Raw genomic sequence first — 14,735 nt, forward strand, 5'->3', positions numbered from 1 at the left:
TTCGTTTTCAGCATACTCGAAAAGCCATAAAGACACTAAGACAATCAAATTTTATGAGTAACCAAAGAGGGACTATCTTGCATCGCTATCTAGAAAAAAAAAACATAAAACAAAGGCAGATAAATTCACAACGAAGCAAACCTGCGAGATCGGCCTTGTAATGCTAACGATTTCACATTTAATTGGTTATAAATTTTCTCTAAAAAGAAAACAAAACTACTTGATTAACTTACGTGACTTTTCGAATTTGACATTTTCGTCCCGTGACGAGTATGTACATCACAAAGATTTGTCTGTACTTTTTTTTTCTTCTTAGGTTGTATTCTAAATAAGAACCTATGCCATTTTTAATACGATACAAAACAGTCATTGAAGTGTCTGTTCGGTTAAAGAATCTGCCGAATACTGGTCGTAAAAATTTAAAAAGTGCGTTGTTTTTCTCCCCCCTCCAAAAAAAAAAAAAAAAAATCCAAATATTATTTAGAAAGATGACGTTATTGTGTCGACGTGTCTCGCTTCCAATATTTACTCCTTGACTTCGCAGATCAAAACAAATAATTAAATAAGGAGGTTTTTTGTTTTGTTTTTGTCTTCGGATATTCCTCTGGAATTGGCAAGTATTCCACATCATTTAATGACACCTTAAATAATACTAATAATTTTATAAAGTTTATTTCAGCATCAAAAATAATTGTCGAATAAATTAACTTGACAAAAAAAAAAAAATCATCCATTTCTCCTGGTGATAAAAAGTTAAAAAAAAAAAAAAAAAAAAAAAAAAAGAATGGTTGAATTAAATTAAAAATGAAAGTTTAATAATTAGTTAAGTAGAATTGGTAATTCCTTTAAAAATATATTTAATGAGTATTTATTAATTTATATTTTTATTTTACTTGGACAACTACGCATTAATTTTTTGTAAATATCACGCTGGCTGAGGGTGAATTTTATTTTTATATTCTTAGGCTTTAAAAATAAATTGACAATAAATTTAAAAACTAAAATGAAATTTAAAACAAAATTTTCGTCAAAATAAAATAAACAAAAGTTCGTTTATTTTAGTATTTAAAAAAAAATGGATTGCATTAATATATGAACTTCTTATTTATTTTTAAACACAAAACTAAAACATGATTGCTTTTTTTCGAATGAATGAATAAGAATAATTGGGGGCGGAGGGTCGTTTATCGTGGAAAATCTGATGAAAATATGCAAACATATGCGCGCTTGCCCGTACAGAAATGGCCACCACTGATAACATAGAATTACATAGCTTAATATTTAGAAAATTACTTATTTTTCATCTAATTTAAAATTTTCGCCAATACTTACTACACTGTGACAAGGCAGTTTGGTACGCGAGTGCACATTTAACAGCCTTCGTTTATGCTCGAGCATATCGTAAACGAAGGCTAGGCTTTGAAATGGAAAATAGTCTCAGAGTAGGGGTTAATACCATGCAAAAGAAATCAAACAAAAAACATTTTAGCCAATAAACAAAAAAAAAAAAAAAAAAAAATGCCCTCTCTCTCAGGTGGCCAGAAAGTGGGTGTTCATTTTAAGCTAAATTTGCATGGAAAAGTGATCATTCACTTTTTGACGAAGTAATTTCTTCATATCATGAAAACTATTTTTTTTTTTTTTTGCAACGGAAACGGTTTTCAGATTCGTTTTTAGCACACTGAAATCTACAAAAAAAATATTTTGTTCTATACGAATGTGAGACGAGCCTTAAAGTAAAATAATACCAAGGACCCCCCCCCGCCCATGTTAAGAATGGCTTTTCTAAATAATAACGTTATTATTTAGAAAGAAAAGGGACAATATCCATATTCTTTCCAACTAAAAAAAAAATCTTTACAATGACGAATCATCTCGTGTAAAAAGTTAATTTGTTTTACTCATCGAAACTTGAGAAATGCACGATTAAAATGTGTAAACATTGAAGGAGTAAAAAAAAATCAAGATGGCTGCCACTAGCAGATTTGTAGAGCAAATAGCAGCCTTGATCTTGGGATCAAAAACCAAGATCAGAAACTTTGTTCCAAAGGTTTTCAGAAAAAATCAGAAAGAAAGATATTGAATACCGGAGTCGATTGGCCAAATAAAGAATTTCATGGATAAGGACCGTCGTGTGTTTACAGAAACAATAAGCACACAGTTTGATGTTAGTGCAGGAAGTATACGCAAGTACTCGCAAGGAACTAAAAATGCAAAAGATCTCTCCCTAGGGTGGTCCGTCCTTGTCACAGACTATTTGACCAAGATGGGCATCAAGACAGTTCTTCACCTTCCTTATAGTTCAGACCTTACTCCTTGTAACTTTTTAGCTATTCCCTAAGCTCAAGGAAAACCTTAGAGGCTATCATTATGAAACAATTGGAGAAATGACAGAAGCTGTGACGAGCGTCATTGACACGCTCATACAAGAAGACTTCCATGGGGCCTTCCAGAAATTGTTGGAACGGTAACAAGTGCATTGCAGCTGGAGGAGATTGCTTTGAAAGAGACTTGAGTTTCATGTATGTACTATCAATAAAAGTCTGGAAACTTATTGAAGGCACCTCGTATATTAAATAAAAAATTAAAACTCGGAATTTAAAGAAAAATAAAAGATATTTATTGTACATAAAAACAAAGAAACAAAAATATTTACAAATGATTCAAGGGAGATAATCAAGTTCTTATATCAGTCAAGTTTTAAGAATTAATAAACAATATTCTTTGGTCGGAGAGAAGGTCAGAAAATCAACTACCAAGTGTCCACTTTTTTCTTGGAGGGTGTTTGTGATTGATTCTTTTCATAAGATTCCTTTCGACCGGGTTTGGATCCCATGAAATATTGGCTGGAGTTAATCTAGTCAACGTGGAGCAGCATAACAACTCAATCTGACTCTTACTGACTAATTGAAGAGTTGATGCTATCAGTTTCTTTTATACGAGGGGCGTGCAATAAGTAATGCCTCTGACCCACTTCCAGTTGCCTGTTGAAATTTTGCATGTGCAATGATTTATATCTCTACGGGTTATGTGGCAAATTATAGCTCTGAACTAATTGTGGTTTCTGTTTTACAGGTGTTTGAACGGAGTCAGGTGTGAAACGGAGCCTGTTGAATGTCGAGCAGTGATCCGGTTTTTGTATTTGAAAGAACGCACACCACAGGAGACTTTTGATGAAATGAAAGAAACTTATGGTGATAATGCCCCATCATATGACCTTTAAAACACTGGCATCGTGAATTCAAACATGGCCGGAAGTCTGTAGAAACAGCTCCTAGACCTGGTCGCCCCCCCCTTCTGCCATTGATGAGGCATTTTTCTGTCAAGTTGAGGCTGCCATTTTGGAAGATCGGCGCATTACTATTCGCCAAATAGCCCAAGATGTCAAGATTAGTACAGGGTCAGTGGAAACTATCATTCATGACCATTTGCATATGCATAAGGTGTCTGCCAGATGGATTCCCAGGTTGCTCACACCATTCCAGAAGCGAGAACACGTCAAGTGCTCGAGGATGAATTTGGAGATGTGCCAAGAAGATGAGTCAAAGTTTTTCAAAAGACTGATTACACAGGATGAAACCTGGGTCCATCACTATGATTCAGAGACCAAAGTCCAGTCAATGCAGTGAAAGCACTTCGACTCCCCACCTCCAAAGAAAGCAAGGGTGCAGCCCTCCACTGGCAAGATCATGCTTACAATCTTCTAGGACCAGGACAGAGTAGTGATGACAGATTTCCTGGCAAAGGGTACCACAATTACAGGAGCCTATTATTTTAGAACTCTCCAGAAACTCTTAAAAAAGAACATTTTCATATTCTAATTTTAATGTAATGTTTTTAATAGTAATAATTATACATTTTTAATATTATTATAAATGCTTCTACAAGGAAAATGTCCTCCCATAACACTTCTGCTTCTCTTATTTTGTCTTTAGTCCCCACATTCCAGGAGCGAGGTTTCTGACAAAGGGGGAAGAATTGCTGTTTTCTGAGTCAGAATATCTATTCCATCTAGCACTTATCATTTACAAGTTTTTGAGCTTGAAGTAAAAAATTTTTTGTTGTTTGTTTAGCTTCTTCCTAACATCAAGTGGCTTCATGACTTGTCGGGAGTGATTTCCATAAAACAAATTGTTGGATTATGTCCACAAGAAGTATAGAGAAATCACAATAGATGATGTTTTTTTGTTGTTGTTTTTTTATTGCAAGGGATTCATCACTTATCAAGGCCCGAAAGCCACTCGAGGATAAGAGTTAATTAATGTTAGGTGACAGGGTTTCCCAAAGTGGGCTCAACAGAGCCCTGGGTCTCCATGAGTGAGGTTGAGGGACTCTGGAAGCGCTTTCTTAAAGAGGACAAAATACTTTATCTGGAAAAATTAAATGGCTGCAGACATTTAATTATTGATATTTTTTGCTGGAAAGAGATAAGATACACACATAACTACAGGTGTAAATAGTTTCAGGATCGTTTATGAAAAAGAAAAAGAAATTAACAAAAATGCGACAATTTTTTTATTAATCAAAAACAAAAAATGGTTGTAAACGTTATTGTTAGTTAGTGTTAAAATTAGAAATTCAAGTTTTTCATATTTATTTAAAAAATTATCTTGTTAGTGCTCGGTGAAAAACTTTTGCCCTACTCAGGGGCTCCATAGTGTCCTGAAGTTTGGGAAACCCTGACCTATATGACCTGTACATATGCGTGTTTGTCTAATCTAGTTTTTTTTCTTCTATTATTCGTTGAATTGATGCGTGTATAACACTTATGAAAGTGTTGATACAGATACAGTTTAACAACGGACATGTAACATTTACAACAGAAAAGAAACAAATAACAGTTCGCTGGGGTTGTAACATCGGGCCAATCAAAAAAGCATACCTGGTCCATTTTTGGTCTTGGTTGACGGATCCTCAGAAAAGCTGCAAATGAAGATTCGCACAATTCTAAAGTCCGCACGGTGTTGACAGCAGCTTTATTCAGGATGTTTTCCTATTGGAAAACTGCAACGCTGGTCCTAGATTATTGCCATTTCTGATCCCCTCTATTGGGAGACATGATAATCTACTCCCTCTCAGTCCCGTCTCGAACTCTACCTCCCAAAGTTCCATGTCACTTTAAGTGACCGATACGTAACGCTACTCTACTCCAGAGGTCAAACCAATTTTTAAAATTATTGTTTGTTTTCTAACATTCTTTCCTATTAAAACATTTTAACTTTTTAATAATTTTTTCTGTAAATATTTATTTTGCTATCGTAACATTCTTTCTTACATTCTATTTTTCATTCCCGATTCTTAACAAAAAGACATACATATTTTTTCTCAAATTCTACTTAAAGCCCACTAAATCCATATTGATGTATATGTAATACAACACTAGACTTTAGACCTATTTTTAAATCATTGTTTGTGTTTTAACATTTTTTCTATTAAAATTCTATTAAATTTCTATTAAATATTTTTTCTATTAAAATAATTTTATCTTAAAATATTTTTTCTATTAAATTTCTATTAAATATTTTTTCTATTAAAATAATTTTATCTGTAAATGTTTATTTCACTATCATAACATTTTATTTTTATAAATATTATCACATTCATAATAATTGTCGACTAGCAATTCAGCATTGTCCTTCCAATATTTAACAATATTATCTGATATTGTCAGACAGCCCGATTTGATAGCATCAATAAACTTGGAAGCAAATTCTAATGATAAAGTTGAGAAGGACATATATGGGGGAGGGGGGGCTGGTCAGAGATGGGTTAGTTTTGAAGTCAATTTCTAAAAGTCGTCCAACACATGCCAGCATGTAAAATGAGTGTTTAACCAATGATGATTGTTTATTATATTTGGTGGATTTGAATGAACAATTTTTTGGATTTAATGGAATAAAGGACTAGTTGAAGAAAACGAGTTCTACCTAAAGTCCACGTTATTTTAAGTGACCCATACGTCATTCTACGTCAGACTCTAGAGTTTGACCTATTCTTTTCTATTAAAGGATTTTAACATAAATAATTATATCTGTAAATATTTATTTCGCTATCATAACATTTTTTTCTGACATTCTATTTTTACAAATTTAATAACGATCATCATGTTACCCTAACAATATGAGAATGATACAATAAATTTGTAATGTGAGTCTTAAAGACAGGATTAGATCTGATGACTTCAGAGGAAGATTAAATCTGGAAATTTATAAGGAGATGCGGGAAAAACTGGAGACTCTAGTAGTTTGGTCGTATTGAAACAGTGGATGAGATTGCTTCGGTCAATAGATGTAGAACAGTTGAAATAACATGCCTCCCCTACCTGACAACACCAAAGCCAGCCTGATTGCTGCCCTCTGTTGAGCCCTCGTTGGTCCTTGTGGAAAAGGCATGCTCCCAGTTCCGGACTCGTATTGAGGCTGTGCTTGAGACTGAAAGTGGCTACATTGAATAGATTTCAGCTCTTTTTTTTTTTTTTTTTTTTTTTTACATAGACATCACCACTTATCAAGGCCAAAAAGTCACCCGAGGATAAGGGTTAAAGAGTGTACAGTAGAAATTGGACAATATTATAATCATTAGTAATGGAAATTCGGTAAATTTGTTAACAAGTGGAACGGCTCATGAAGAACTTGTTTACGTTAGACTTGAAGACAACCATATTGTAGTCAGCTGGAAAGCAGGAAAACGGAAGACAATTCCACAGGCATGCAGTTCTAAGAAAGAAGCTTTGTTCATGGAATCTACGTTTAGGTTTAGGCACAGATAAAGAGTGGGGGGAATTATTGATAGTGTTTTCAGCTACACAAGTGTTTCTTGTGAAAGTTTGGCGAGGGGGATCATAGACTGAAGCTCAGTCAAACAATTTCCATGAAAATAACGATACAGCAGAGACAAACTTTCAACATCTCTTCTGTGAGATAGATGTTGCAAGGAAGAGAAAAGGACATCTACGAGGCTACGAAGTCTATTTTGAACTCTATCAAGGCAGGACAAGTCCTTTCTAGCAACTCCTGCCCAGATGTGGCAACAGTATTCCATCCTTGGACGTACTTGGCTCTTATATAGATAGAGAATTGCATCAGCAGTGAGATATCTACTGGATCGATAGAAGATTCCACCATTTTTCCAGCAGCCTTGGCAACAGATTTGATGTACGTATTCCATTTAAGATCAGGAGTAAAGACTTCCTTAAGACGAGAGCCATTCATTTCAATTGATGTCAGATGTGGATCAGAATATTGATGATGTAAAGAGAGAAGCTTGGTTTTAGATGGATTAAAAGTAACCAGCCACTCCTTTCCCCATTGTACCACGTGTTCAAGATCAGAGGAGAGAGAGAATCGGAGTCTTAGATGTGCTACCATAAATAGTAGTGTCATCAGCACAAATGTCTACAAATGATGTAAGGATGTGAATCTCTACTACATAATCAAGTGACCCGAATTGATTCTTTTCAATGAAAGTTTTAAAATAAAGTTGTAGTATTGTTTTCTTTAGGGCGACAACTTTATTGTTCCACCCTGTAATATTGTGAAAGCAAAATAACATTTGTTTTAATAAACTAGCAGGGGCACCTGGTGTTGTCATGCCATAAAATATGTTTAAATATATTTTAATTCATGTAGATTTCATATTATTACAGAGCCAATTCTCTTTTGAATATTGTATCTAATATATAGTACTGATGTTTAAATATATTTTAATTCATGCAGATTTCATATTATTACAGAGCCAATTCTCTTTTGAATATTGTATCTAATATATAGTACTGATGTTTAAATATATTTTAATTCATGCAGATTTCATATTATTACAGAGCCAATTCTCTTTTGAATATTGTATCTAATATATAGTACTGATGTTTAAATATATTTTAATTCATGTAGATTTCATATTATTACAGAGCCAATTCTCTACTGATTTCCAAGTTAAAAACAAATGACTTGTTAACATCAACTGGAATCAAAAACAAAACATTTAGAACTCTAGCTGTGTTTCCTACTGTTTGAGCTATCAACAGATAAGAAAGATTAAAAAATAATAGAAATATGTCAACAAGTTGAAATGAATGATCTGCATTTCAATTTGCTGACGTTTGTCTGTCGATGCTATTCCCCCATCCAAACAAAGATTTTACTTATTATAAACCATCCTTGCTGTGCGATTACTATTTCTTGTTAATTTCAGTGTTATTCAGTGACCAGTATTTTAAGAGTATATTGGTTAAATATTTTTACACAGATAGGCGTGCATACATCTGTTTTATATAGATGTCAGATTTAAGATCCATTATAAAATGATTATTATCATTTTGACAAGAAGCACCTGTTGTAGGATTTTAAGTTTTTAAATTTTACGAATTTCAAATCTAGGCAATCTATAACATTTGTTTGAGATTGCAAACAAATGAAGCATTCGTGGTCTCCCATGAGTGCACAGTTAACAAGGCATAAAAAAAAAATGACTAAGTTCAGCATTGCCCCCCCCCCTCCCCGATTTAGTCCCAAAAGTCCCCAGGGGACGTCAAATCCTGGTGAAAATGAATAAATGGTGCAGTTTTAGGCCTTAAGATATGTAAATTTTAGTTCTGCATCACGCAAAAAGAAATGACTAACTCCATCATTTGCTTCCCCCCCCCCCCCATCATTTAGCCCCAAAAGTCCCCAAGGCTTTAACACATTTAAATTTGACTTCAGCACTATGCAAAACTGCTAATAAATAGACATATACAGAAAATTTTGGACAAATATGGTAAAATAGTCCCAAAAATTGAGTGTTTTTATTAGCCCTAAAAGAACCCCTGGAGCACACCCAAGAGTTATTGTGATGTATAGACAAACAAAATTATATAGAAATCAGTTATAACATTTCAGAAAGTGTTATGAAAATCCAAGGCATTAATTTTTTTTAATAACCACAAAAGTGTCAATTTTAGCCATTTTAACCTGAAAGGCACTCCTGGGGTGGGGGGCAACCAAAGTTTTCCTGGAAAATCCAATCTGTTACTTTTTTATTAATATCATATTTAATGTTTGTGCAAAATTTTAAAAAATTCCAAGGCATAGTTATTGAGAAAAGTGCGTATGGACGAACGGACAAGAGTGAATTTACAGGTTCACCCTCCTTTTGTTGGGGGACCAAAAAGCTGATCTTTCTTTTATCTACTATTATATAAAATGTATCTAGTCTCCACTCTTATATAAAAGTCATTTTGTGTGTGTGTGTGTGTGTGTGTGTGTGTGTGTGTGTGTGTAAGTTCTTTCCTCATAGGTTCTGAAATGGCTTAGCCTATTTTGCAAATTTCACACAAAGCTAATTTATATGTCTGGCAGTGTTCTTAGATACATTTTGTACAGAAATTCATCCAGTAAGGATCAAAATTAAAAAAGTCCAATCTTAAAAATAGCGTTTCCCTAGGTGTATCAGAATTTTTGTAGGAATTTTTGACACCCCTAACGTGAAACTGCGAATAAAATATAAAAAATACCTCGTAATTTCTCTGTTAAAAGTGGGTTTTTTATTTTCTTTATGGATTATACTTCCAAAATAAACTATTAAAGTTGTTTTAAAAGTAATAGAAATATTTTTTTTTTTTTTAAACAGTAATGAATTTTCCGAACTCAATATTTTTCAATTTTTAAACTTTAAAAATCTATCAAAATTTTTCTATTGATTCTATTTTTACGATATTTTCAGGGTCAATGTGAAATTTTATGTTCTTTCCAATAAACCGAATATAATATTTTAGACAAACGTTTTTTTTTTTTTAATTCACGCCCCCCCCCCCATTTTAAAGTGTCTATTAAAAAGTAAATAATTAATTTACTCACCGAAAAGTAAATAATTAATTTACTCACAAATTGAAGAGAAAAGGTCAATAAATAATATATTCAAATTTAAAACAAAAAAAACATAGTGTTTTTTAGAATTTTATCTGTAAAGTTTGAAGTTTAAAACCTTTTTTTTAAACCACGTTATTTGTTTTTTCTTTTTTTTTTATGGAACCTTGGTCCTTGCTCCTTTAATTGAAAAAAAAAATTAGGGCTTGAATTACATTTTTCGAGGAGTTATAAGCTTAGAAAGACAGGGGGTCGAATAATTCACGCCTCCCATTTTGAAATGTCTATCAAAAAGTAAATAATTAATTTATGTACCAAAGTCTTATATTCATAATTGAAGAGAAAAGGGCAATAAATAATATATTCAAATTTAAAACAAAAAAAAGTACTGTTTTTTAGAAATTTACCTGTAAAGTCCGAAGTTTAAAACACGTTTTTTGGGGGTTTTTTTTTTAATGAAACCTTGGTCCTTGCTCCTTTAATTGAAAAAAAAAATTAGGGCTTGAATTATATTTTTCGAGGAGTTATAAGCTTGGAAAGATGGGGTGGAATTATTCACTATTTTCACGAAATTTCTGACACACCTAGCCTTTCCCTCTTATAAAAAAAAAATGAATTTTTACATGGGAATATTTTATGTTACACTGGCTAAGAGGGATAATAAAATTTCAGCAAATCATTTCTTCTTAAAAAAGCAGATTTATTATAATCTGGAGATATAACTTAGTGGTAAAGCTTTCATCTACAGATCAAATGATTCCTTGTTTAAGCCCGGTTGTACCTCACCATTTTATTTTAATCTTTTCGTATTAATGAATTCAATTTACGATAAAAGAAGAGGTACCATTTAAAATCGCCACAAATCATTTCTTCGTTTGCATACTTTAAAACTAAACATTAATCAGAAGTGACTTTTCCAGGGCATTCATTGTCAAGCCCAAATATTAGCTGACATGATATTATAAACAAATATAGACGGAATTTGATGAACAACATTATCATTATTATTTAATTTTTGTGCAAATTAGTTCACTGGACAAATTATTCCTCACATTATGTATTAATCAATAGAGAATTGATTATATAATAATTCATATGCAATCTGCATAAATTAAAATATCATATTTAAGCGTATTGTACAACCGGGCAATGCTGGGCGGCCAGCTAGTAGATTATTAGCAAATGAACTGATGGCAAGCGACGAACATGGCCTTAACAGAGAACATAAATGTGGACGGACACACACACACGCACATAAACATTATACCGGTTGTGATAAGAGCAACTGGCTTAATAAAAAAGAATCTGCAGAAATACTTAGAAGCAATTCCTGGAAGACCAAGCAGTAATGAAATACAAATAGCAGCCATAAAGGGAACAGTATCTATTCTTAAAAGAGCCATCGGATATAAAATGAAATCATAACAGAATCAAGTCTTAGCTCCAGGAGGAGTTAGCTCCCTTGATCTCTTAAAACTTACTGAAGTTAAATAAATATAAAAAAAACACATAGTACAATTGATATTTGCCGAATGTGAAGGAGTTTGTGTTTTTTGTATTATATTTCTTATACTGTAACAAAGCACGGACGCATGTATGGCAGCAGCAGCAAAACTCTACAATAGCCAACGTATGCAAATGACTGAACTATGTGCGAGGTAACGTCACAGCAAGGAAGAAGGAAAGAAAAAGACTAAAGAGTCCTTGGTTATCAAGGCTCGAAAGCCACTCAAGAATAATGGCTACTGAGTTTGTCAGGAGGACAGTGAAACGACAATTTTATTAAAATTCTACGTGATAATTTTCCATAATTTTTTAAAATTCTACTTGATAATTTCTGGTAATACTTTTCACTGATACAAGTGTACTCTACTCGACAACATCACTGCCATATTTCAACACTGTGGACTCTTTTTTTTTTTCTTCTTTCATCTTTTCTTCTTGTTCTGGCCATGTTGTCATCTCTCGTGTATTAACAGCTGCCAAGTGGTAGCACAGGTTTATAAGTATATATAGAGACTAAAACAAAACTCAAAAGAAAGAGAGACTCCTACATTTTCTGTACATATCAGTTGCACTCTGGGTGTGTGTGTGACACCATCGACCCTCTCCACGCTAAGGTCCACCTCTATGTTCTACTGTCGAAGCTATGATCTGCCTTCGACTTTGTCGAACTCTCAACTGCGTTCTACTGGCAACTCAACTCTGTCGTCAACTGTGTCAATCACCTCAACTGGATTGTCGTAAAAACCCGCAAACACTCGAACCTGCAAATCACACCTCACTATTGTAAAACCTTTTGCTAATTCTTAATATGACCCTATCACTTCCCTAGCCCTAACCCTATCACTTCCCGGGGAGAGTTACTTGGTTGAGAAACATCCTGGGAATGCAACCAGCTCCCCGCGAGAATAAACGATATTCAACGATAGGCACATGGAAACAGCAACAGAGTCAGATGTCCTTGGCTATAACCGGCTGGCATGGGTCGCTTCTTGTGTCTTCATTGCGTCGTTACAGGCATCTTTCCATCGTCGGCATTATGGCATGCCGGAATTTAATGCTTATAAAAAAATAGCGAACAAATGCATTTTTATGAAAAAATATAATTTATTAAACATTTAACAAGTAGGAAGCATATTCAGTCGACCCATTGTGTGCATACCAAACTGCTATATTCCACGTGTACGGGGTGTAAGCTTCAACTGTTTTAAAACAATCAAATTATATTTAATTCTCTCTTTCTTTATTGAAAGAGAGATAAGGGGGTGAAAGAGAGCGAGAGAGATTCATACATAACGTTTAAATATTGTTTTGTTTTTGTATCCCCGAGTTCTTTCGAGTCTGACCTTTCAAATTCTAAGGTCTTATATCGTTTTGCCTTCGTTCAATATTATAAACAAACCGTCATTCTTGGCTTGAGTCATAGCAGAACATTTTCAAAATCACAAGCACCTGCTTAAACCATCTGCACCTCACAAATACAGACAAGTTAGACACAACGTTTATTAATGTAGAAGCCCCCCCCCCAGCTCCTCCGAAAGGGGCGCTCTCCATTGTGCCACAAATATATCTCAGGTCCTTTTGTTCTCGTCATCTGCTACACCTTAATTACAACTGCACCTCAGCTCTCCTTTGTTTACCTTGGTGAACAAATTCGTATCCATTGTCTTTCCACCAACCAGATTTTCCACACTTTGTTACACTGATAAACCTATTTCTTCTTTTGATAAAATTCTTTTATTCTTTTTTTTCCCTACTTCTTAACACTTGAAGCGGTGGGGGTTGGGGTAAGATCAATAGTATCACAGTGGAATTGACTACTCACAGCTGAGAGTATCCTGTACCTCTACAAAACCACCATTTACCCATGCGTGGAGTATTGTTCCTACATCTGGGCTGTTGCATCTACCACGTCTCTCCCTCTTGAATAGGGTTCAAAAAAAGAGTCTTCAATGTAATAGTTCCCAGTTTGTCAACTAAGCTCCAGTTCCTTTCCCATCGCCACAATGTTGCAGCCCTGTGCCTCTTTTACAAGTATTTTAATGGAACGTGTTCTGATGAACTTGTTGCACTTGTGCCCCCTCAACATACATATCCCCAGCAAATTCATCCATCCATCCAGCGCGGCCATAGCTGAGATTGAACCCACTACACGAGTTTGTAGTGTAATTCAAATCTACTCGGTAACTGAATACTTGATGCTTCACCATGGCTATTAAGGGTATTTTTTATCGTAACGCCATCACTAGATGGGGTGTCTACCACGGCTTAAGAGAGGTCCATCTACCCTTGAGAGAAGGATAGACCGCGCCAGATTCTCAACCTGATATTTTACCTTGCGGTATGTACAGCGCCTCGCCTTCCCAAATGGTCACCCATCTGGTACTGGCCAGGCTCAACGTTGCTTAACTTTGGCGATCTGGCAAGAACCGATTTGTCAATGTGATTGTGCCATATATTATCATTTTGACGGGAAGCAAACCCACTTAGCAACAAAATCACACCCCTTCACTGTTGAGATCCCTAAATAACAGAAAGTTTTCTACTCTAATAGTTTCTTCTCTGAAATAGCTAAAGTTTGGAATTCCTTTCCTGCTATCTGCTTCCCTTACTGTATTGATATGTAGAAGTTTAAACATCTTGTCAAGCATGGTCCCAAATAGTAGCCCCTTATGTCTAAGTGGCAATGTGCCTTATTAGAGGTGAATGTGTGTAAAAAAAAGAATAAATAAATACAATAAGTTTTCCTAACGGCCATATTTCATTTAAACATCAATAAAAATAAACACTAATTTTTATTAGCAATCTCTTTGTAAAGATGAACATTGAGTTTTGACTATGGGTATAATTAAAACGTATTTCATTCTTGAAATGAAGGGGGTGGGGTCAAATAAGTAGCGATGAGACCATTCCATGTCAATATGTGAAAAATCTTTAGAAAAATAGATAGATTTTATGGAGATTCATAATTCAAATACTTTCTTTTGTTGTTTTGTTCATACTTTATTTCACCATTCTGTTTTGTTTTGTTTTTTTCTGCATCATCATCCTTCATAAATAACCACATACTTATTAAAAATTTAATTACAATTGGATAATTGTCTGAATTTTTTTTTTTGCATTTTATGAAGATATATATTTTTTTATCAATCAGTGTTCAATTCATTTGTTGGTTGAAAACGAAAAATTCGAATCCCTTTATTATAATGAAAATATTATCTATATAAAAGTGAGCATTTCAATAATCAATTTAATTTTTAAGAAAAGAAAGGGAGGCTTAATCTTAATAATAACTGGTTATAATAAAGGAAAAAATAATTACATATGCAAACCTATTTTTATAAGCAACGAAAGGGAGACTTAATCTTAATAAAAACTGATTATAATGGA

At 33.9% G+C, this 14,735-nt stretch overlaps 1 protein-coding gene across 2 annotated transcripts in view; it reads left to right on the plus strand.

Moving 5' to 3' along the window:
* The first annotated feature begins 464 nt into the window (after positions 1 to 464).
* Positions 465 to 14,735, plus strand: part of LOC145259109 (protein FAM114A2-like) — a 63,189-nt gene continuing 48,918 nt past the window's right edge. For both annotated transcript variants that reach the window (XM_080116772.1, XM_080116773.1), the window contains exon 1: positions 465 to 613. The gene's annotated coding sequence lies outside the window, so the exon portion shown is untranslated. The remainder of the gene's footprint in view (positions 614 to 14,735) is intronic.

Source organism: Euprymna scolopes, chromosome 34 (assembly GCF_053919585.1).
Source record: "Euprymna scolopes isolate OS-2025 chromosome 34, ASM5391958v1, whole genome shotgun sequence".
NCBI classification, from domain to species: Eukaryota; Metazoa; Mollusca; class Cephalopoda; order Sepiida; family Sepiolidae; genus Euprymna; species Euprymna scolopes.